The sequence below is a fragment of the Desmodus rotundus genome, chromosome 4, assembly GCF_022682495.2.
Source record: "Desmodus rotundus isolate HL8 chromosome 4, HLdesRot8A.1, whole genome shotgun sequence".
Classification (NCBI taxonomy): Eukaryota; Metazoa; Chordata; class Mammalia; order Chiroptera; family Phyllostomidae; genus Desmodus; species Desmodus rotundus.
This window is the reverse complement of record NC_071390.1, coordinates 24,064,729-24,087,291: the sequence shown is the minus strand read 5'-3', so window position 1 is coordinate 24,087,291 and position 22,563 is coordinate 24,064,729. Positions and strand designations below refer to the sequence as shown.

Below are 22,563 nucleotides of genomic sequence, written 5' to 3'. Positions count from 1 at the left end.
TACCTGCATAGTAAGCAGCAAAATACATCCTTGTTGAATAATTGAATCATCCAGGGAATTAAAAAAAAAATGCCCACGCCTACCAACCTCACAATAAGGTGTGCTATAAATCTCCTTTCTCTGAACCCTCCGACCACAATATGGGGGCTGGGGGTGGGGGTGAGGGTGGGGGTAGTAGGGATGGCTTCCATATGTTGCACAAGCCACCCCAAAGGATTCACCTCTATTCCTCTCCCCAAATTTAATCAAATAAAAGACTTTACCCAAAGGGTGACATGATTAAACTTTTCCTTTGCCTAAAGGGGCATGATGGTAGTAGGGAGGATTCCATAGAGGTGCTGAGACCAGTGAGGAGGACCATGTAGTAATCAAGTAAGAAATAATGCAGGTCCGAGTTAAATCACTGGCAGTGGGTGTGAAGAAGGAAGAGTTCAAGAACTACTTCGGAGACACATTCTACCAGATTTGGTGACTATTTGGGCATGGGTAGTAGAGAAGGTGAGAGAGAGAGAGGAATCTAGGTTGAAGGTTGGAGTGAAAATTTGAACTTGCTACATTTGAAATGCCTGTGGCCCATGGATGAGGGTCAGTCCATGAAGTTGGAAGTACAAAGAACTCAAAAGAGAAGCGGCAGGAGCCTCCCCTCCTCCTCCTCCTCCGGGGACACTAATAATATTCAGGGTCTGGCAGAAGTAACTAACACCTGCTTGAGTGCTCTTGGTAGGGTAATAATATGGGTGTAATAATTTATAGTTTTAATTTGAACATTTCACCTAAAAGGTGATATGGTGTGCTTGAGTGTGATGTTGTTATGTTACACATTACATGATTATGATTCTGTAATGAAAGATTTTGTAAGAAAAAAGGTGTGTTATTTGTACCGAACCCTGTATAAGAGGTGGGTTAGAAAAAGAATTCTTGGAGAGGGAGAAGGAACACCCGACTAGTGACAGAAAAGAAGTGATTAAGCACGTCCAACAGCGTCAAATGGTGCCTAACGCTTAAGTTGGACCTGAAACTACCTCTGATGAATTTGGCAACAAGGACACTGATGGTACAAGGGCATTTTCTGTGGCGGCAGAAACTGCAGCGCGGAGAAGGAAGGAGGAAGTGGAGACAGCGAGTTTAGACCACCTTTTTCAAGAAACTTGGCTGTGAAGAAGACGGATGGTATGATTAAGTGGGATGTGAAGGATTTGACTACCTTTGTAGATGAAGAGAAGGGGGAAGTGCCGAGCAGACACAGGAGGCACACCTTCCTCACTTCATCTTGCCAGCCCCTCCCCACGTGACCAGAAGGCCGCCAGCGCGGCCCGGGACTACAGCCCCCAGAAGGCTCTTCGGCGCCGGGGGGCGGAGTCGAGGCCTGGCGCGCGCCCATCCGCTCCAGCGGAAGAGTAAATAGCAGGATCTTCGAGGAGGCGGTGGAAACAGACAGCGACGGCGCCCCCGGTAACAACCCTCTGCGTCCTTGTCCCTCCCTCCCTTCGTACCCTCTCGGCACCCCAAGCTGGTGCTGTTGGCGGCGTTCACTTCTCCCCTCACACCCGAGATAGGAGCTCTTGTTTCGTTTGTTACCGGTAGTTTTATTTTCTCACGTGACACGCGGGGAGGGCCCCCGCCTCGGGCGGAGGTTACTGGGAAGCTCCCGCCCTTCCACCCCCGAGGGATTTGCGCTGTGGGGGGTCGCGGGTGGTGACTTACTGGGGCATTTTTGCTCTGCCGGGGGCAGCGTGCTCACTGAGTGCCCTCGCCCCAAATACTCCCTGTGGAGGGGACGTTCCTTCCTTGGCTTTCAACAGGTACTGAGCGGACCCTTGGCCTCTCGGGTACGGGACTGTGGGCCGCAGAGGCCGCCCCGGGACGACCCCGAGCCTGCGGGTGACTTCCGGGCCGCGAGCCTTTCGGGTGACTCCGCTCCGCTGCCCGGGAGCCCCGGGGCTATGGGCTGGGCGTGAGCGGTCTATGCGGGAGGATGTACTTCCTGGTTCTCTCGGGAGGTTCGGGAAACCCCTTGTCCGATCGGTAAAGTTTTCCTTAGCCGCCTCTCAGAGCTGAGTAAGGGAAGAACCGCAGGATTTGGAGTCTGACGTCTTGCGGGGGAAGTGCCCCAGGTCTCCCGCTTGCTGGACCTGTGATCATTTGTAGCTCCTCTACCGCAGCCCCGGCTTCCCTCTATGAAAAACGAGCGAGTGGCCTTTGGCCTGTCTGCCTGGCAGTGTTGTGGCCTTGAGCGTGAGTGATACATGCGAGAAAGCATGTTTCAGTTATAACCTTCTTCTTCTGTCTTAAGGCCAGGTCAGTGGAACTTTATAGTCACATTCATGTCTTTATGAACGTGAACGTGGTCATGATCTTGATGACGATGAAATGAGTTAATGAACAGGGGGAAGTGTCTGTAGAAAAAGAATATGAGTTGTACAAATGTTCTTAAGCCATGAACCTGCTGAAGAGGAGGTATCAGGGCCCTACCTATCACCTGTGGAGTCGGTTTTACACTTCATCTGGATTTGAAGGTCCACCAGAATTTGGACCCTTTCCTCCCCGCCCCCAGCCAACACAGACACACTGCACAGTAGGAGTTAGGTAATCTTAACTTGTATTTATCCGGAAATCATTGGGTTGAAAACAGAGAGGTTGGCAGTGCAGTGAATTTAGTTGAATGCACAAAATTGAACAAATTTAGGTTCAGATCCTGGTCCTTTGACTTACAGTTTGTGACTTTTGGGAAATCAGTTGATTTCTAACACTGTTTACTAATCTCTAAAATGGAGATAATAGCATTTACCTCACTAGGGGTCTATAAAGATGAAGTGAGGTGTGAATATAAAACGGCTTAGTAGTGCTTGGAGTAAGTGCTCATTCCAGACAAACCGCGGTTCTCAAATGTCTCCCATCTGGAGCAGTTTGCTTGTCCACTAAGTTGTTCAGGGAAGAATGTCTGGGTCGTCCAACGAAACATCGCTTCTCAACTGGACCACCCTTCCACGCTGGTAGCTGTATAGTCAGTCAGTGTCTCTCAGGTGCCAGAGAGATTTGGTTTTCCACAAATCGTTTCTTGAACAGCCTCCCGGGACAAAGTAAGTTCAAGAACTGAGGTTCTGCTGTATTCTGTTGTTATATTTGATGACGATGATGATAAAAAAAAGGGTAAACTTATTTTCTTGAGAGTCCTTTTTTTTAAAATTTGAAAAGTGAGGATAGTTATCCTTAACCCGTAAACTTAAAATATTGTAACCAAGTTCTCAGATTGCAGGGGTCTTTTTTCAAGCTGTTGCATTTTATGTAAAGTTATGTTACACTGCTGTTGACTTTTAGAGGTTTCCAGAATGCTGTTGTGAAAATATTATTGGGATGTGCCATTTCATTTATAACTTGCAGTGATAATGTAGTTTTCTGTCTGCACATTGTAGCTTGTAACAGAACAATTACCTGTGTTTATGGCTTAGATATTGACTATTGATTGACTAGGACAGAATTTTGTAGAACAATTTTATGTCCTACCCGTACTGCCTGTTTTTATTTTTTTTTAAGCTAGGCTGTTTGACTCAAAGTTAAACGTAGTGGGTAGAGTCCAGAAGACTTGGGTGACCTCATTTTTTTTTTTTAAATGTAAAGCTCTACAATATTATATTAGTTGGTATATGCATACAGTATAGTTATATACCTTACAAAGTGATCACCACGAAAAGTCCAGAAACCATCTGTCACCATACACAGTTCCTATGATATTATTGACTGTACTCCCTCTGCTGTACTTTACTTCCCTGTGACTTACTTATATTTTAAGTTTGTACCTCTTAATCCCCTTTACCTTTTTGCCCATGCACCCACCTCTCTGGCAACTTGATCAGTTTTTCTGTATCTGTGAGTCCTTTGTTCATTTGTTTAGTTTTTTAGATTCTACATATAAGTGAAATGATACAGTAATTGTCTTTTCTAACTTATTTCACTTAGCCTAACACCATCTAGGTCTGTCCATGTTGTTGCAAATGGCAAGGTTTCATTCTTTTTCATGTCTGGATTATATTCCTCTGCGTGTGTATCCATCCAGTATCCATTCATCTATTGATGAATACCTAGGTTGCTTCCATATCAAAGATATTGTAAATAATGCTGCAGTAAACATAGAGGTGCATATATCTTTCCAAATTAAGAGTTTTATTTTCTTCAGATAAGTGTCCAGAAATGGAATTGCTGGATTCTTCTTTGTCTCTTGTTTTAAAGTCTATTCTGTTTGATATTACGTGTTGCTATCTCTTCTTTTTTTGTTGTTGTTATTGTTTTCATTTTCATGAAATATCTTTTTCCATCCTTTTCAGTTTGTGTGTCTTTTGATCTGAAGTAAGTCTCATATAGGCAGCATATATAAGGGTCTTGTTTTTTTTATCCATTCAGGGGTGACCTCAGTGTTTGAAAGTAGAAACTTAGTGACTGATGCCGATAGTGGTGTTAGTTTGTGTGGATGCAAGGAATGAAAATTGAACAATATCTAGGAGAAAGCCTGATATGGAAAGTTGACTTGTTAGTCAAAGCAGAGTCTTTGGGTTAAGAAGTAAAATGTTCAAATTCCTTCAACCTGTTGACTGCAAGAATTTGGCATATTCAGATGTTTAGGAAATGTTTCCTTTACTCACTTTTTTTGATGTGGTATCCCCCGGCTCTCCTTTGTCAGTTTCATTCTTACCATTAGTCATGAATTTTTTTCAATACAAGTTTGTGTACAAAACTATAACAGTAATCACTTTCGTTAAAATCTACTTTGTGTGCTGTCATGTGTTTTTTATTCTTTTATGTTTTCAATAGTTTTGTTCCTTGACTGTTTTTTACTTAAAAGAAGTTTTTGGAAAGTAGACTCATTCTCATCTCTAGCATCTCAGTGTGTGTAGCAGAGGCTCGATTAATGATGATATGCTGAATAGTTTTGGTTAAGAACACTTGTTGATTGTCCTGTGTCCCTAAGGCACACTCTGGAGAGACAGATTAGAATTGTGGAAATAACCTAAGCTTTGGGGTCAGGCTGACCAGGTTTTGAACCCAGGCTTTGCTGCTTACTAATTTTGTGACTTTGGTTCATATAATCATTCCGAGTTCATTTTCTCATGATCTGTAAATCAGGAATTATAATACCAACCTGCATGATGGAAAAGATTAGATTGAACTCAGTATATACTAGCCAGGCTTAGTAAAAGATTGATGGTGTTGTTATTACCATTTACAATTTTTATTATATTTTTCTGATAATCATGGATTTTGGTGATACATCTATATACATTCCCCCTGGTGCTTCATGTGATCAGTGTGGGTTTTTTTTCATCCAAGGTTAAGGTTGTTGATTGTGACTGTTGAACCCGGGAACACAGCAAAGCTAATTGGCCAACATGTTTGAATCTGTGAGACTGTCCTCATTAGCTCCGTGAGTAAACTATTCACAAAATATCTTACCAGAATGAGTAAGACATCTATATTGTTGATTCGGCAGTCACACACTCATTACACTTAATAGAAGTACCGTGTTTTTCGGACTATAAGATGCTCCGGACCATAAGATGTATCTAGGTTTTAGAGGAGGAATATAGGGGGAAAAACCCTGCTCCACCACTGCCCTGCCCCCCAGCAGTGAGCCTGGTAAGCAACATTCTGACTATAAGACACGCCCCCCATTTTCCTCCCAAATTTGGGGGAGGGAAAATGCCTCTTATAGTCTGAAAAATATGGTAAATGAACTAGTGCTGAAAGTAAAAGTGTAAATTTTTAATTATAACACTGTATAAATACAAGACTAGCCCACACATGTATAAAACTGGTTACTTAAAGGATGACTTTGATGACCACTAACCTGAACTATAATTTAGACATTTCTTTTAGTAGTGGTGTTGTTGCAGACTTCCTACCCATAGGAGAAGTGAGCAGAAATGGCACTAGGCTACTCATGTCTTGAAAGAGAACTCTACTCCTGTGCTACCCACCACAAAATGTGCTCTTAGTGAGGAAAACAGAGTTCTTCATAAATGTGCCCAGCAGGATGGATGAAGCCTGGGTAACTCCAAGGAGCTTACTGAATTACAGAGAAATTCCAGTTGTCAGCGCTTTAGATAGAAGAGGTGCTGCTTAGCAGCAGTAAGATTGAATTTGGAGAGGATTTTCTCTTCTTTCAAAGAACATGGACCAGTTGCTCCCAGTCCATGGTGTGCATTTTTCACTCTCTTGCTAGCCTTCTGTATAGTTTTCCATTTTTCAAAGTCATTCTTTAGTTTTATAAACTTTTGTTGTCCCTCTTGTATCTTTTTTTTTTTTAATGTCAAACATGGCTGGTTTCTGCTAGGGATTAAAATGGAGAAGCAGGGAAGCATTGTTGGAAACAACAGGTTATGGTGTCTAGCAAGGTTCCCAAATAACACAGGTTAACCTGTGACTATTATGGTATGGTTTTCTGGAATAGTCAAATGACTGATAGTTCATAACCATTTAACTTGGTACAGAGGCAAAAATATGAGCAAAAGATGTATGGTACTTCTTAATAGGTGATTTGCCTCTTAGAAAAGAATATGTGTAGTGTTACTATTGGCCTGCAGTTGGACCGTTTCAGGTTCTTTGCTCTGGAATTCTAGAAGTGTTTCACAGAAAGAATGGAAGCACTTGAATTTAAATCCTCACTCTCCTAACCTCTTAAATGTGTACAAGTAGTCCTGTTTGTGTTTCCTTATCATCTATAAAATAGGGATAATAATACATACCTTTCTTGTTTATAAAGTTTAGTGAGAAAAAATAACAAGAATGTCTTAGAAAAGGGGTGGGTGACAGTTGATGAGTCAGAAGAAAACACATACAATAGGCAGAGAGGGAGGGTCAGTGGGAGGCAAGTCAGAAACTGAGAGGGACAGCAGACAGAAGCAGTTAAGAGTTAGGAGTACTCGGAGATAGAGAAGGGCTGACTTAGAAAGAACAGACAGATTGGATAGGGAGACAGAGGCAGTGAGAGAGGGTCAACTGGGAGGATATGACCAAGAGAATGCAGAGTTTATTGAGTTAGTTTTTATTTATTTGAGGAGAATTGTAAATATTTGTAATTAGCTAGGAAAGGGAAGGAAAGAAGATATTAATAGTAAATCAAGTATGTGTATGTGGTTTTTATTAAGCTAAAATTTTTCCTTAAATACTAAATTTATTTTGCAAACACCCAAGCCAGCTTATCTGTTACAGACCTGTTAACTGCTTACTTGACCCCTTTCAAAGTGTAAACACATTTTTAAAAAAGATTTTGTTTATTTATTTTTAGAGAGAGGGGAAGGGAGGGAAAGAGATACGAGTGTGGTTGCCTTTCACGTGTCCTCTGCTGGGGACCTGGACTGCAACCCAGGCTTGTGCCCAGACTGGGAATCGAACTAGCGACCTTTTGGTTCACAGGCCAACACTTAGTCCACTGAGCCACACCAGCCAGTGCCAAAGTGTAAGCACATTTTAAAAAATAAAACTATAATTTTCTTATTTGGCAATATTTTCTTTAAAAAATTAATATAAGCTTACTGTAGACAACTTGGAAAATACAGGAAATTTCTGTAAGAACAACAGAGTAAAACAAAAATCATTCTAATCACAATATAAAAATAACCAGACCACCTACATTTTTCATGGTTTTTTCCCAATCTTTTTTTCTAGGCATTTACTAAAACCCTTCTACTTTTCTAAAGGAATCAAAAAGCTCTATTTGTAAGTCCAAATGATTTTATAAATTAACTGTTTGTGGTTGAGTTAATTTTATATTCCTGTTTTGGCACTTAGGTACTTCCATAAACTATTTGTATACCTGTTTTTATTTTCTCCCTCTGTAAATTAGATTAATGACTACAGACTATGTTACTCATCGTTGTGTTTTAGACATTTAGCAAAGTGCTTTACACACAGGGTAGGACAAAAGTAGGTTTATAGTTGTTCATATGGGAAGTAATATAATAAGTAATAAATGATAACTTGTGTTTTGTGTATTCACAACTATAAACCTTCTTTTGCCCCATCCTGTATTATAGGTACTCAGAATATGTTTGAGATGAATTGTTAGGGTCCCTAAACAGAAACGGTCTTATTTAAACAGGTTTGCCCAATTTCTTATTGGCAGATTGGCTTTTTCCTTAAAATTGAGAAAAGCTTAATTTTAAGGTGTGTGTGTGTTCAATATGAAGATACTGAACGAGGAAAGGGTGCTTTTTCTGGTTAGCTTTTATAGTGTAGCAAGCCATTCTGAAACTTAGTGATGTAAAGCAACTGTTTTATTATGCTAGGCATTCTGTCCGAATTCAGAGTGGGCAGTGTGGAGACGACTTGTCTAGAAAGACTTGAAGGCTGGTGCTGACTGTGCTAGGAGTTAGAATCTGGAGGCTTCTTCACTTAGGTACTTGATGGTTGATGTTGGCCATCCGCCAGAACACCGACATAGCATTTCTTCACATTGGCTGATTTGAGCTTCTTCGCAGCATCGTGGCGTCTGTTTTCTAAGAGTAAGAAGCTTGAGAACCAAGTCAAAGCTGTGTTGTCTTTTGTGACAGCCTTGAAAGTCAAGTAGTGACATGAGCTTGCCAAATCCAAGGAGAGCAGTGGTTACACTGAACCCACTTCTCACAGGAGTGGCAGAGTCACATTGTAAGATAAACATTATGGAGGGGGTAGGCGTCATCTTTGGGAAAGATGGTCTATCACAAGCAGTTACTGAACTGAGAAATAGTAAATTAAAAAGTAAGTTAATAAAACAGTGTCACTTTTTAAAATTATATTTTATTGTTTATGCTATTAAAGTTGTCCCTGCCTCATGCCCCCTGCCCAGCTCCACCCAACCTGCCCCCCAAGGCAGTCCCCATACTTGTCCATGTCCATGGGTCACGCATGTACCATATTTTGCTGTGTATAATGCACTCCTGTGTATAATGCGCAGCCTCGTGTTTGGGCCAAACTTTGAGGAAAAAAATCTTCCATTTAAATTTTTTAATTCAATTATTCATATATTCACATTTATATTTTATAGAAACAAAATCTATTAATGTATTCCAGGGTATTTTGCATACGGCTGTCGTTATTGCTTTCTAGAGTTACACTGTTAATGCATAAGGATAAATAAAAGAATTAAAAACATTCATTAGATACAGAATTAGTACTACCCATGTGTAATGCACATCCTTATTTTTCTCTCAATTATTTGGGCAAAAACGTCCGCATTATACACTCAAAATATGGTATATTCTTTGGCTAACAGTATCACTTTTTGAATATCAGTGAATAAATGTCCTTTTTAATATTAGTAATGTTAATGGTGTTTTTGTTAATTTAGTTTAAAAACTTATACTAAATTTGTAAAAACTTTTAAACTCAAGGCTATTTAAAAATTTTTTCTTGACTTGGGCTCCGAATAAGATGTTATTTCTCTTTTTAACCCAGTTTGCAAGTTGGTCAGTTCCTATACTTGGCTCTTTCCCAGCCCCTTTTAAAACTCAACTTAACTTGTAAATAATCTGATAGTGTAAATATTACAATAGTGTAGAAAATTTTGGAAATCAGGAAAGAAATAAAATCCATCTATAATTTCACCTCTCAGATGTAACCAGTTTGAGGGCTATAATTTCTTATCCATGCTTCCAAAATTTAAACCGTTGTGAAAATGGAAAGTTTTTAAGAAGGTTGGGGCAAACTCATTTGGCAGCAAAGCCCAATCTGCACTGATGTAAGCCTGTTTGTAATCTATTTATTGTACGTAATACAATGATTCATACTTTTCCCCCCCACAGAAATATTAATGTGTTTAATTGCAGAGTATTGCCCCAGACCCTGGTTGGACTGTTTTGTAACATGGAGTATGTACATATTAACCTTAAAGTGTGAAAAAAAAATCCAGTTCTGTAGCCTATTTGACCCTAAGAGTTTTGGAGAAGAGATTTTAGACTGAATTTAATAACCTAGTGTTAGGAAAAAAGATGAATTTATTGGCTTGTTTAAGTGGTTCTAAACTTTTTTCATATGAATCTTCCCAGAACTTTTGTGCTTTCATTTTACTTCTTCATTTTAGGAAAAAACCCAGAAATATAAGAAATAGTCTTGATTTGTTTAATGATCAGTAACTCTTTTCAGCCATCTCAAATAGGTGTTTCAAACCCAGTGTGACCGTCTTTCAATACATTCAGAATTTCCAGTGACTTTGATTAACAATGATTTGTTAAGAACTCGATTTGATGAGCCCCAGGAGCCATGTGGCTGTTGGTTTTTGCCACCAATGTTGTAAATGTGACATTGTTGTTCTTTCCCTTTTTGCAATAGTGTTTCTTTTTTGTATTGTGCCTCTTGTTTGTTTCCTTGAGTAGCCTGAAACTTGTCTTTGCTTTTGACCCTTGAGTTCAAGGATGAGGAATTTATCTTTGGCTTCATAATGTCATATAGTTTTAATTTTAAAGTATTTCTTATATTTTATCATAAATTCAACTCAATCATTCTAGAGGATTTAGTAAATATAGCTGTATTTTAACCTCCTAAACAGTTGGACAAGTTATAGAATATCTGTGGGCTGCCATTGTGTCAGCTGTCAAATGAACTTTCCAAGGCATTTGACACCACAAGCTAATGGAAATTAACCCTGCCCTTAGAAAATCACTCACACACAAAACAAGTTCTAGACTGATCAATCTTTGAAATTCTTTCATTTCTACTACTGGATGATTTCTCAGTTGAGGAATGCAAAATATAGCAATGTGTATGTAACATTGTCACATATATTTAAGACTTCATGGAAGAGGAGGATCTTGAATGAAGTGATAGAAAAACAATTTGACTGGAGAAGATAGAAGAAAATTCCACATAGAGTGATGAGAAGTTAAAAGCAAAAAGGAGTGTAATATGTGAACTTAAGAGACAAAAAGGGAATAGGTGTTGCACAATAGAAGGGATGATTTTTACTGATGATGATTACTAAAGAGATGTGATTTATTAGCTTTATGTGTGTGGGCATAATGAAAAAGAATTAGTGGAAGGCTTTGAAAACTAGGCTGAAGAAGTTAGATTCAATTCTGAAGGTGACTAATTCTGTTGAAAGTCATGTGATGAAAACGGTATTCTAGACAGATTATCCTGGTGGCTTTTTGGGATAACCTCAAATAGGGAGCAGCTGAAGAGTATTTTGATAGGACAGCTATGAAGTAATGTGGAAATAGAAACCATGATAGTGTTTGTGGAGAAAGAACAGTAAGGATGGGATTAAAAGAGCTGGAACAGTCAGAATACCTCAGTTTTGAGCCTGACATGTCAAGTACATTGTGGCGTCATTGATGGTGACACTGGGAAAGGATCTTAGATAGATCTAGGGAGAAGATAATGAATTCAGTTGCTAAGATTTAGGTATTAGATAATTTGAGTGGTGGTTTAAAAAATCTGTTTTAAAAATAACTAATAGTATAAGTGAATGCTCTGCCTTTTAAAGTAATTTTTTTTGAGTCCGTGCATTTTTTCTAGCAAATAAATAATTTGAAATTTCTCTTTTGGAACTCAACAGAGCCATTAGAGCCATATAAGAAAACTAATCTCATTACTTGATGGTCATATACCTTGTCCCCCAAAGAGTATTGTCTTGCTTGATCGCTCATCTTATTTACCATACTTGTTTCTAAGTGATATTTGACAGTGTTTAAAAATTAATTTTCAGAGGTATAAAATGTATTACTATGGTGGATATCTAAATGACTATCATGGTTGCTGAGGATAATCTTGAAATGTCTTTAGTTGTGAGAGCATCTTTAGAATAAAATGCTAGTGCACTCTAGTTAAGAGGGTGGGTTCTGAAAAGCCTAGGTTTGGATGACCTCTTTAGTACATTAGTTATGTGTCTTGAGCAAGTTATTTAACTTGTCTGGTTCTCAGTTTCCTCGTTTTTAAAGTGGGGTTAGTGATAATACTCCCTACTACTTCCTAGGATTGTTGTGAGGATTAGCTCTTAGATTTAGAACAATGCCTGGGAAATAATTTGCTATTAATTACCATCACAATAACTCCTATTATTGCTACCACCACCATTTTGTCTATTTATCTGTTTGTTTTAAAAACTACGTGTTCCTGTGTAATTATGTCTCATATAAGTGGAATGGTAGTCAGCTGGAGATAAAATTGGAGCTCAAATAAAAGGTAAGACATGTAAAGTTATGGTATTTTAGAATGTTTGGCCTAGAATTTAGTGAGATAAGAGCAGAAAAGGCCAAGGATGAAATACTAAGGGAATACTCATAGTAAGGGAGTGGGAGGCAGAAAAGGAGTCTGCAGAAGAGATTGTTTAGAGAGAGAAAAAAACATAAGGAGTGTATATTAGTATGGAGGTTATATTAATTAGGATTAGATTTGGTTGCAACAAATAGCAGAGACGGATGGAAATTTACTTTTCTCAATGTCAGGAATCCCAGAAGCACTCCAGGGCTGGTGTTGTCTGTTGTGTTGTCATGTTGTTTCTCTACTATGCATTGATTCTATTCTTTTCCAAAGTCATTTTATCGTCTCAGATAGCTACTGGGGCTCTCTCCATTTCATCCACATGCCAACCAGCAGGAAGGAGGAAGAGAAGAACACATCTCCCTCCCTTTAAGTGTATTTCCTGAAAGTTACATACCATATCACTTTAGCTCATACTCCATTGGTGAAATTTAGTCACGTAATAGCTACAATTTCCTGCTGAAGAGGTTGGGAAACATAGACTCTTTTGAATGGTCAGTGCTTGGGAATAAAGAACAGGAACAATGAGGATAATCCAAGGGTTCTAGATGAACAATATAGAATAGATAACAGAGTTGTCTTTTGGATAGTTTAATTAATTATTGATAATAGTTGATAGAGTTTCTATACTTTTTGGAACAGTATAAAATTACTCTTGTCAAATTGCATCAAGAATACTTTGTTTTTAGGGTGTAATGCCTTTGTGAATCCTTGCTTAATTAGGATTATCACTCTCATAAGGAAAAAAAAATATGTATGTGTATGCATGTGTGTATACATGTACACACAAGTGCACGTGTTTACATGTGTATATATCCTCATTTAACATTAGTGTTGGCCAAAATTACTTCATATGGCAACATTGTGTAGTAAATTGATGGTAAATAAGCCTCTGATATCCCTTTGTTGTTTTGGGCCTAGAATTTTACCTACCTTCTATTCATTCTCCAATTTGGTTGTTCTGGGCCAAGGTCTTTAATTTGTCTCTGTGCTTTTATATTACTATTCTTTCTTACTACTGTTAATCTTACTTCCCAAAACAGATAAATGAGTAAATTTAATTAAATGTGTTGCTTGCACTGGCCTGATCATTAATGAATTTGTAAGTAAGTTCAGACCTACAATCTTACTAGTATTAGAGTTACTCAGTTCTCTCCACTTAATGGGTAATTATTTACTTTAATTTTTTTTTTATTTTTAAAGCATCTGTATTTTGTATGTTTATGTTCTTTCAGTATTAGAAATATGAAGGTCTTCCAACAAAAAAGGGAGGACTTTTCCTACGATTTTTTTGTCCCTTTCAATTGAAAATGTTTTTAGGTATTTTTGAATGATGAACAATGTGTTTTAAGATTAGAAGTTCATATGTTATCATTATTTATATTTTTCAACAGACAATATAGTTTAAAATAGATATAGTTGATAAAGTCAAATAGTTAAAAAAAAAAAAAAAAGGATTTACAAGAACATATACTTCTTGTCCTATTCCTGCCAATTCTCCCTATTCCCTTCCCTAAAGGTAGGGAGACTATCAAGTCTTTAAACTATTTCTTCTAGCATTTACATATCTGTAGTTTAAAATAATATATGTGTAATGCTGATCTTTGATTTACCAATTTATTATAATATTTAGTTAAGTAAAACAGTTAATGTTGTGTTTATTATACCTGTGCAAATTTTGTTTGCTCATAGTGTCTTAAATAGTAGCCTCTCAGTGCAGTTTTCCACAAGGTCAGTCAGAGTAATCTGTCAGTTCCAATTTTCTTCCCTTCTTAAAAAAATTCTCGGAAACTTCTCTTCTGGAGACCGTCATTGTTGTAATAGGCCTACAGTCTCAACCTGTCACACAGTTCTTTTCCTGGGGTAATTTCCCTTTATTGTCATCCTTAGACTTTTCTTTCCTTTTGGGTTTGATTCCCAGTGTTGTTGAAACTCTTTATTTTTCTAATTCTTCATTTACTCTCTTGCTTAGGTAGAGCACATCCTCTAGCAGTTGTGTCAAATTTAAATAGTTGGTGCTTTGACCAAGAGCATGGGGATGACAGCCTCCAGCATGCCTGTCTCTGTCACAAGCTTCCATCTGGATTGGTTGCTTTCTACTTCTGGCGCACAGTCAGCATCCTGGAATCACCATTTAACAATATTCCTTCACTTCTTTCATGTTGAATATCCTGTGTTCCATACCTATGTCTTTCTTTATTTTGATTTATTTCCTCGTTTGGTGTCAAAGGATGGTGAGACCATCACTCACTATCTAGAATATCTGATCAAGCACAGTCTCCCTGAGCAAAGCAGATTGTTAACCTTACATAGTGTTTGGGAGAGTGTGGAGTTCAGGGATTGGAAGATACTGGGTTGACCAAAAAGTCTGTTTAGTTTTTTCTGTAAAATAAAAGACATATTTCATTTTCACCAATAACTTTATTGATTTGGATATTTTGAGTATGTCAGTTATCTCCCACGTAGTAGAACATAGATGATTGTTCTCAATGTCTCTATTTGAATCACTATCAACTTTGAATGGTCTACCCAACTGTAGAGCATTGTCCAGCAAGAAATCTCCAGCATGAAACTTCACAACCACTTTTGACACATTCAGTCAGTCACAGCATCTTCCCCATGTACTGCACAAGTCTTTTTTTGCATTTCAATTGCAGTTTTACCTTTCTTGAAATAATAAAGCATAATGTGCTGAAAATGTTGCTTATTCCATCTTCAATATTAAAATGGCTATACAAACATTCACCAATTTGGTAAGTTTTCTTTTAAATGCATGCTGATACGACAGCTGTCACAACAGAGTCTGACAAAATTATTTCGAATGAAGTTAAAGAAAACTAAGCGCTCACTAGAGCCATCTTATGGAAAAAAACAAATGAACTTTTTGGCCAACCCAGTATTAAGAGGCAGAAGTGGATTAACATCATCCATAGATACATGGCTACTTGATTGGCATTGTTGATTGGTTGGCACTCAGGGGTGTAGTTTTCTGTCTCTGACTGGTTGGCTTGTAAAAGAGTGCCTGCTGGAAGATGGTGATGTAGGCAGACATGGCTTGCCTCTGCGCAACCACATCAAAATTACAACTAAAACATAGGACAGCCATCACTTGGGAACATCAGACATTGAGCTGAGTTGGAAGTCTGACAACTACGGAATTAAAGAAACCACATTCATCCAGACTGGTAGGAGGGGCACAGATGTGGAATGGGCTGGTCCCACGCCCACATGGATAAAAATTCAGGAGGGATATCTCAGGAGCAAGGAGTCCCAGACCTATATCAGGCTCCCCAGGCCAGCGTTCTGGTGCCAGGAAGATAAGTCCCCACAACTTCTGGCTGCAAAACCCAGCGGGAATTGAGTCGGTAGAAGAAACTTCTGGAGCCCCAAGCAGTTCCTCTTAAAGACCACACATGGACTCACCTACTCAAACTTACTCCCTCTGAGCTCCAGCACCAGGGTGGCAGCTTGAAAGGCACCAGTGGTATACAGGTGAGAAACTGAAGTGTTTAGAATCAAGTTGAGCAGAGGCCATTGTTCCTTTGATAACCTTCCCCCTGCATAGTCGGTAAACTGGTGCCATATCTGAGAATCCATCAACCTGGCTAACACTGATCTGCCTTGGAGATCCCTAGAGCCCCCATCCAATTTACAGGCCCACCCAAGCTGCTTTTCCATAAGAATGGCTGTCTTGGCTCCTAAATCCTATCAAACAAGCAACAGTTGGCTTCAGTGAGCCCTAATGGCAGCCAGTTCAGATTCACAGCTTGACTTCTGGGAATCTCCAACCCCAGCACAAGTAGCAGCCATCTCAGATTGTTTTACAGCTCAGGCAGGATGCCCCAGGCAAAACACAGGTGGGGGCTGACCTTGGCCTGCACCACCCAGGAAACCCCAGGGCCAGTACACCTAGTGGACAGCTACAGACCACATTGGAGCACCACCACCCTGCCCCTACACAGCTGATCCTCCATGGAGGGTGGAGGATGGTGGTAAGTGGCCACAGCCAATCCTTGTAGCTGACTGGCCTGAGTAAATCCCTCCCATTGATCTACCAACAGCAAACACGTCTCAACTACAAGAGGACGGTATACTCAGCCCACTCGAAGGGCTTACCTTGAGTACCCAGCTTGTGTGATAGGGGAGGCTGTGCTCTACAGGAAACCTACTACATTAGACCACACTATCAAGACATGGAGTCAAAGCAGCTCGACCTGACACACACAAACAAACACAGGGAGGCTGCCATGGCCCAAATGAAAGAACAGATCAAAACTCCAGAAAAAGAGCAAAACAAAATGGAGATAAGCAGTCTATCAGATGCAGAGTTTAAAACACTGGTTACAAGGATGTTCAAGGAACTTAGGACCTCAGCAGCATAAAAAAGACCCAGTGAGAAACAAAGGCTCACTAATTGAAATAAAGAACAGTTTACAAGGAAACTACAGTAGAGTGGTTGAAGCTGAGAACCAAATTAATGATTTGGAACATAAGGAGCCAAAAAACAACCAATCAGAACAAGAAGAAGAAAAAATCTAAAAAAATGAGGATAGTATAAGTAGCCTCTGGGCAACTTCAAGAGTTCTAACATTTGCATCATAGGGGTGCCAGAAGGAGAAGAGAAAGATACTGGGAATCTATTTCAGAAGGAAATTGGAAATCTATCTGAAAAAATAGTAAAGGGAAACTTTTCTAATTTGGTGAAGAAGGTAGCCATACAAGTCCAGGAAGTACAGAGAGTCCCAATTATGATGGATGCAAAGAGGCCCACTCCAAGACACATCAATTAAAATGCCAAAGGTTAAAGAAAGAGAATCTTAAAAGCAGCAAGAGAAAAGAAGTTAGTTACCAGAAGGCTGCCAGATGGGAGGGGGTGGAGAATAGGAGAACAGGTAAGGGGATTAAGTACAAATAGGCAGTTACAGAATAGCCATGGGGATGTAAAGTACAGTATAGGAAACGAAGTAGCCAAAGAGCTTATACACATGACCCATGGACGTGAACAATGGTGGGGGGATTGCCTGAGGCAGTAGGGGACACTGAGTGGAGGTAGGCAAAGGGGGAAAAATCAGGACAACTGTAATAGCATAATAAAATTGAATTAAAAAAAAAAAAAGTGCCTCATGGAGTAAGTTGTCCTTATCAGCTGAATGGATTTAAAATTGGTTCTCCTGACAGCTTTTTACTATGGCTACAGTTGGTTTTTTGCCTAAATTTGTGAGAACTTGAAATTCTCAATCTTCTAGTAATTTTCTAAGAAAGAGTACATGGGAGGTAATTTTTTGAGCCTTTCCATGTCAAAATGGCTGGGGGTTTTTGTTGTTGTTTTGTTTTCACATCTGATTTTGTTTGGGTAAGTAAAATTCTAGATTGAAAGTATTTTTCTTCAGAATTTGAAGGCATAGTTGTTGTTTTTTTTACCTTGTCTTCTGTTGCTGTTTACAAGTCATAAGTTAACGTGAATAATTTTCTTTTGTTTTTGGACCTTGTTGGATCTCTGCTGTGTTCCTCCCCAGTATTTCAAAATTTCACAGTGATGTGCTTTGGTATGTGTGCTGTGTCTATGTTTATGCCGTGCTGGGTATTCGTAGGTACTTGGAGGGCCCTTTCAATCTAGAATGGTTTGCATTTTTCTTGGAGCTGTTTTGTGGGAATGGAGGCAATAGATCTTAATGTTTAATATGTTCAAAAAATCACCCAGTTTTAAAGACCTCTGTACTTCTGAGTCAGTCCCCAAAATAGAGAGAATCTGTTTTACATTCTGCAGAGATAACCTCAAGTCCTCTTTCAGGGATGAGGAGGGGAATCTAAAGGATCTAACTACTCTTCAACAGCTTTCACCCATGGCCCTTCCCACTTCACTTTCAATTCCAGAGGTGGTGCTGGCAGGGCAGTTCCTGACTCTTGTTCAGATTTCTGTGTGTAAACTGAGTTGAGTCTCAGCTTTCTCTACTGCTGGATTGAGATTTGGCTCTCCAGGATCTGCTACACAGTTAGCATTCATCTGTATGTGTTCTGACTTCCAAAGTTTTGTTACTTTTTTCTCTTCAACTCTCACCATCCTTGTTAATTTATTATGCCTTAAAAACTTTACTGTTATTTTAGATTTTGGAAAGAAGTAAAACTATTTGTGTATGTCCATTCCATTCTCTTAACCCACGAGACTGACATGATTTGATAAGAATAACGAATATTTTTATGTGAAATAATAATTTTACTATGTGAAAGGCAAAATAACACAGTATGGTACTTACACAGTAACTAAATGTAGGTCTGCTGAGAGGGCATTGTTATGGAAAAGTAAGGATGTCGTGCCTTTCTTGATTGTGCACTATACCTTTAATTTCTAAAAAGAATTTTTGGAAAAAACCAAAAATGATTCATCTTCATTATAAGAAAGTTAGCAAATACCAATAAGTTTGAGGGTGAAAATAAGAATCATTTTAATTCTACTGCCCAGAACTAACCGCTATTAACTGTCTAATGTATGCTTTCTAGTCTTTTCTATGCATTTACCTATGTATTTGTACAAGTATGTTTAAGTGAAACATACTATATTTATTATTTTGCTCCTCCTCCATTTTGTCCCCACCATAAAAGAATATATGTTGTTAAGAATATTTTTGTACAGAATCTAGAGTAAATCTCATTAACAACATCTAACAGCTACCACTTATGCAGATTAGGTGCCAGGTACAGTGCTAACATCTTTTTTTCCCTGTTTAATTTATTTTGATGTTATTTCAGACTACAAAATGTATGAAAAAATTCACCCAGATACCTCAGGTGTTAACACTGTCTCTCTCTCATGTATACATATATAATCTTGAACTGTTTGAGGCAAAGGTGCACACCTACTCCCCTGTATACCCTAAGTACATGAGAGTGCATTTAAAAAAAAAAAGACATTCTCTTATGTAACCATTAGTGCAGTTGTCAAAATCAGGAAATTAACATTAATTTGATATTATCATCTAACCTATATACGTGTTAATATTGCACCCATTGTCCCAATAATACATTTTTATTACAAAAGAAAATTTTGGATCCTGGAGTGCATTCAGTTGTCATATCTCTTTTGTTTCCTTTAATCTGGAGTATTTCTGGTCTTTGTTCTTTTCATGACATTGACATTTTTGAAGACTACAGGCCAGTTATTTTGTAGACTGCCTCTAATTTGGCTTATCTGATATTTTCTTTTAATTGGTTGGATTCAGGTTATCCATTTCTGGCAGGAGTACCACAGAAGAAATGTTATAACTTCATTAAGGTAGTGTCCGTTAGGTTTTCCAGTGTGAAGTTATTATTTTTCCTTTTGTAGTTTTTTTTGGTGGCAAACTATATATAACATAAAATTTACCATTTTAATCATTTTTACTCAGATTAAATACATTTACATTTCATTTGTAGTTTTGAAGTGTCTTTGACAAAATACTTGAGACTATGAATATTCTGTTATTAGTTGAAATTTTGCTTACTAATTTTAGTATCCGTCAGTGATTTCTGCCTGAATCATTTTCATGATGGTTCCTAAATGGTGATTTTCTAATTCCATCATTTCTTCTATGCTTATGTATAATGGTCCTTTATTTCATTATTTTTATGCTGTCCCTGATTTGGCCAGTAGGAACCCCTTCAAGTTGATTTCTATCTCCTTTTGGCTAGCTCTTGTCATTAGAGCACTTCCTCACTTTTGTCCACAGCAGGATGTTCTAGATCTAATACTTTTCCAGCTTGAGCCTTGGAATGAGTTACTACTTCCTTTTAGTAGAGAATGGCTTTATAAGCCAGGATCTGGGCTCTAGATGTCCTCATTGCTGCAGAGTATCATTGCTTCTAGGCCCTGTCAACAGGCATCTAGGAAATGGATACATGTGATAGATGTGTGCCACACACATTCATATACATCTTTATCTGTCTATGGAAAGGAATGAATTTATATTGGTACCACCGATTAATCCAACACTACAGAATTTATTCTATCCTTCATTTTATAACTCTGTCTCCTAACAGTGAGAAACCTAGCCCCATTTTTCATGTTTTTACTTATTGTCTCAGTTCTAGAATATCAGAAGGTAAGTTAAGAATTGCTAACTCACACCACTATTTGAAAGACACCTTATAAGTAGAGTTCAGTATTTGTTGATAGTTTTCTTTTTCTTCAGCATATAATCTAACACTCCATTGTCCAATAGGGTAGGGTAGCCACTAAACACATGAATTGAAATGTGTCATAAGTGTAAAATTTATACTGGATTTTGAAAACTTAGTATGAAATAAAGAATATTTTAATATTTATATTTTTGAAATATTTTAGCTGTATCAAAAAAATAATAAAATTAATTTTTACCTATTTTTACTTTATTTTAACACAGTCATTAGAAAAATATTAAATTACATATGTGGCTCCTATTATGTTTCTTTTGGACATCGCTAATGTAAAAAACCATGTTTAAAAGTTACATGCGTTAGTTTTCTCTCCCCAACATTATTCCCTCCCCCATGTTTTTATGTTAGTTATTTGAAGTACACTTCAGTTCTATTTGAATTCTAAGTTTTTCTCTTCATCCTAGTTGATCTTTCTTATTTTTGAATATGCGAAACATTAATATTGTTCCAAGTCAGAAGTATATAAAAAATACATCCTTAGAGCAGTGTCAACCAGTTTTTTAATCCTTTTCCTTTCCACCCTGTCCACCCACCTTCTATAGGTATCCAATCCCATTTTCTGAATTATCCTTCCTGTGTATTTTTCCCCCAGAAATGAGGAAATACAGCTATATTTCCTTATTTCCTCTTCTTTTTTTTTTTTTTAACACACAAAAGGTAACATACTATAGATATTCTTTTGTACTTTACTTTTTTCACCGAACAGCATGTTTTGGAATCCATTCCACATCAATTTTTAGAGCTTGCCCTCTTCCCTCCCTTCCTTTGTCTTTTCCTTACTCCTAGAGTTGGAAAGTACTCTCTTGTGAGGATGTTAGCTATTTTTTTAATGCTTTGTCCAGTGTTTCGGATTTACAAACAGTGCTGCAGTGACTGATAGTTTTAGGTGTTATGTTTGGATCCCTGATTCAGTTGGAAGTAATTTTAAATAAATTTGTGAACTTAATAATCTTTGTACAAATACTAATTTGTTATCTCAGCATATATTCCTTAAAAAGTACAACTTTGTCCCTGGCTGGTGTTACTCGGTGGATTGAGTGCTGGACTGCAAAGCAAAGGGTCGCTGGTTTGATTCCCAGTCAGAGCACATGCCTGGGTTGCTGGCCAGGTCCCCAGTAGGGGGTGCATGAGAGGCTACCACATACTGATGTTTCTCTCTCTCCCTTCCTCTCTCTCTAAAAATAAATAAATAAAATCTTAAAAAAAAAAAAAGTACAATTTTGCCCCAGTTTTTTGAGATGTCACCTTTAACATACATTAAGTTTCCATTGAGTTTACTTCTGGACTTTCTGTTTTTCTTTTTTTACTAGTCTGTGTATTCTTTCACCATTATCATTGTTTTAATTATATGTATATCAAGAGCTAGCTTCTAAAATTTTTTATTGTTTTATTGGCTGTTCTTACATGTTTGTTTTTTCTGTTGAACTTTAGTAGCAGCTGTCTTCGTAAAAAAGCTTGCTTGTATTAGGATTTTATTGGGATTATGTTAAATTCATTACTTAATTTAGGGAGAACTGACATCTGTGTGATGTAGAGTTGTGGTGAGTTTTCTACCCAAAAACAAGGAATATCTTTCTATTTATTCAGCTCTACTTTTGTGTCACAGGACTGTTTTAAAGTTTTCTTTTTATTGGTTTTGTACACTTGTTAAATTTGCCATTTTTATAAAACTTATTAATATGTTTTATAGATTTTTATTTGTGTTTGTAGAGCTATACTATTCTTTTTAATGCCTGTATTGTTTTAAATTATACATAGGTGTACCATAATTTATTTACTCTGACCCACATAGATGGACATTAAAATTGTTTATTCTATATAATTTTTCATTCTACATTCACCAAAACAGGAACTTACTGCTTTTTAAAAAATATTTGCCAGTTTGATGGGCAATAAAGAATATATTTATTTTTATTTCTTTGCTAACTGATGAGGCTAATTTTTAATCCATCCATTCAAATACCCATTCAACATATTTTTACTAAGCATCTACCACATGCCTATAAGAACTTTAGTAATAACTGGAAGTTGAATATCTTTTTGTGTGTGTGGGTGTGGGGGGTTTGTTTCTGTTCTTTTTAAGAGAATGGGGAAGGGAGGGAGAAAGAGGAAGAGAAACATCAGTGTGAGAAAGAAATGTCTACTGGTGGCTTCTCCTAGGTGCCC

At 37.9% G+C, this 22,563-nt stretch overlaps 1 protein-coding gene across 7 annotated transcripts in view; it reads left to right on the top strand.

Annotated features, from left to right (window-relative positions):
• The first annotated feature begins 1,380 nt into the window (after positions 1 to 1,380).
• The window catches only part of R3HCC1L (R3H domain and coiled-coil containing 1 like), an 89,099-nt gene continuing 67,916 nt past the window's right edge, over positions 1,381 to 22,563 (top strand). For 2 of the 7 annotated variants that reach the window (XR_011651104.1, XM_024563164.3), the window contains exon 1: positions 1,381 to 1,452. The gene's annotated coding sequence lies outside the window, so the exon portion shown is untranslated. Of the gene's footprint in view, positions 1,453 to 1,620; positions 1,803 to 1,865; positions 2,299 to 22,563 lie in introns of those variants that run through there. The other 5 variants (XM_045197480.3, XM_045197479.3, XM_045197483.2 and 2 more) reach the window with 3 other exon arrangements.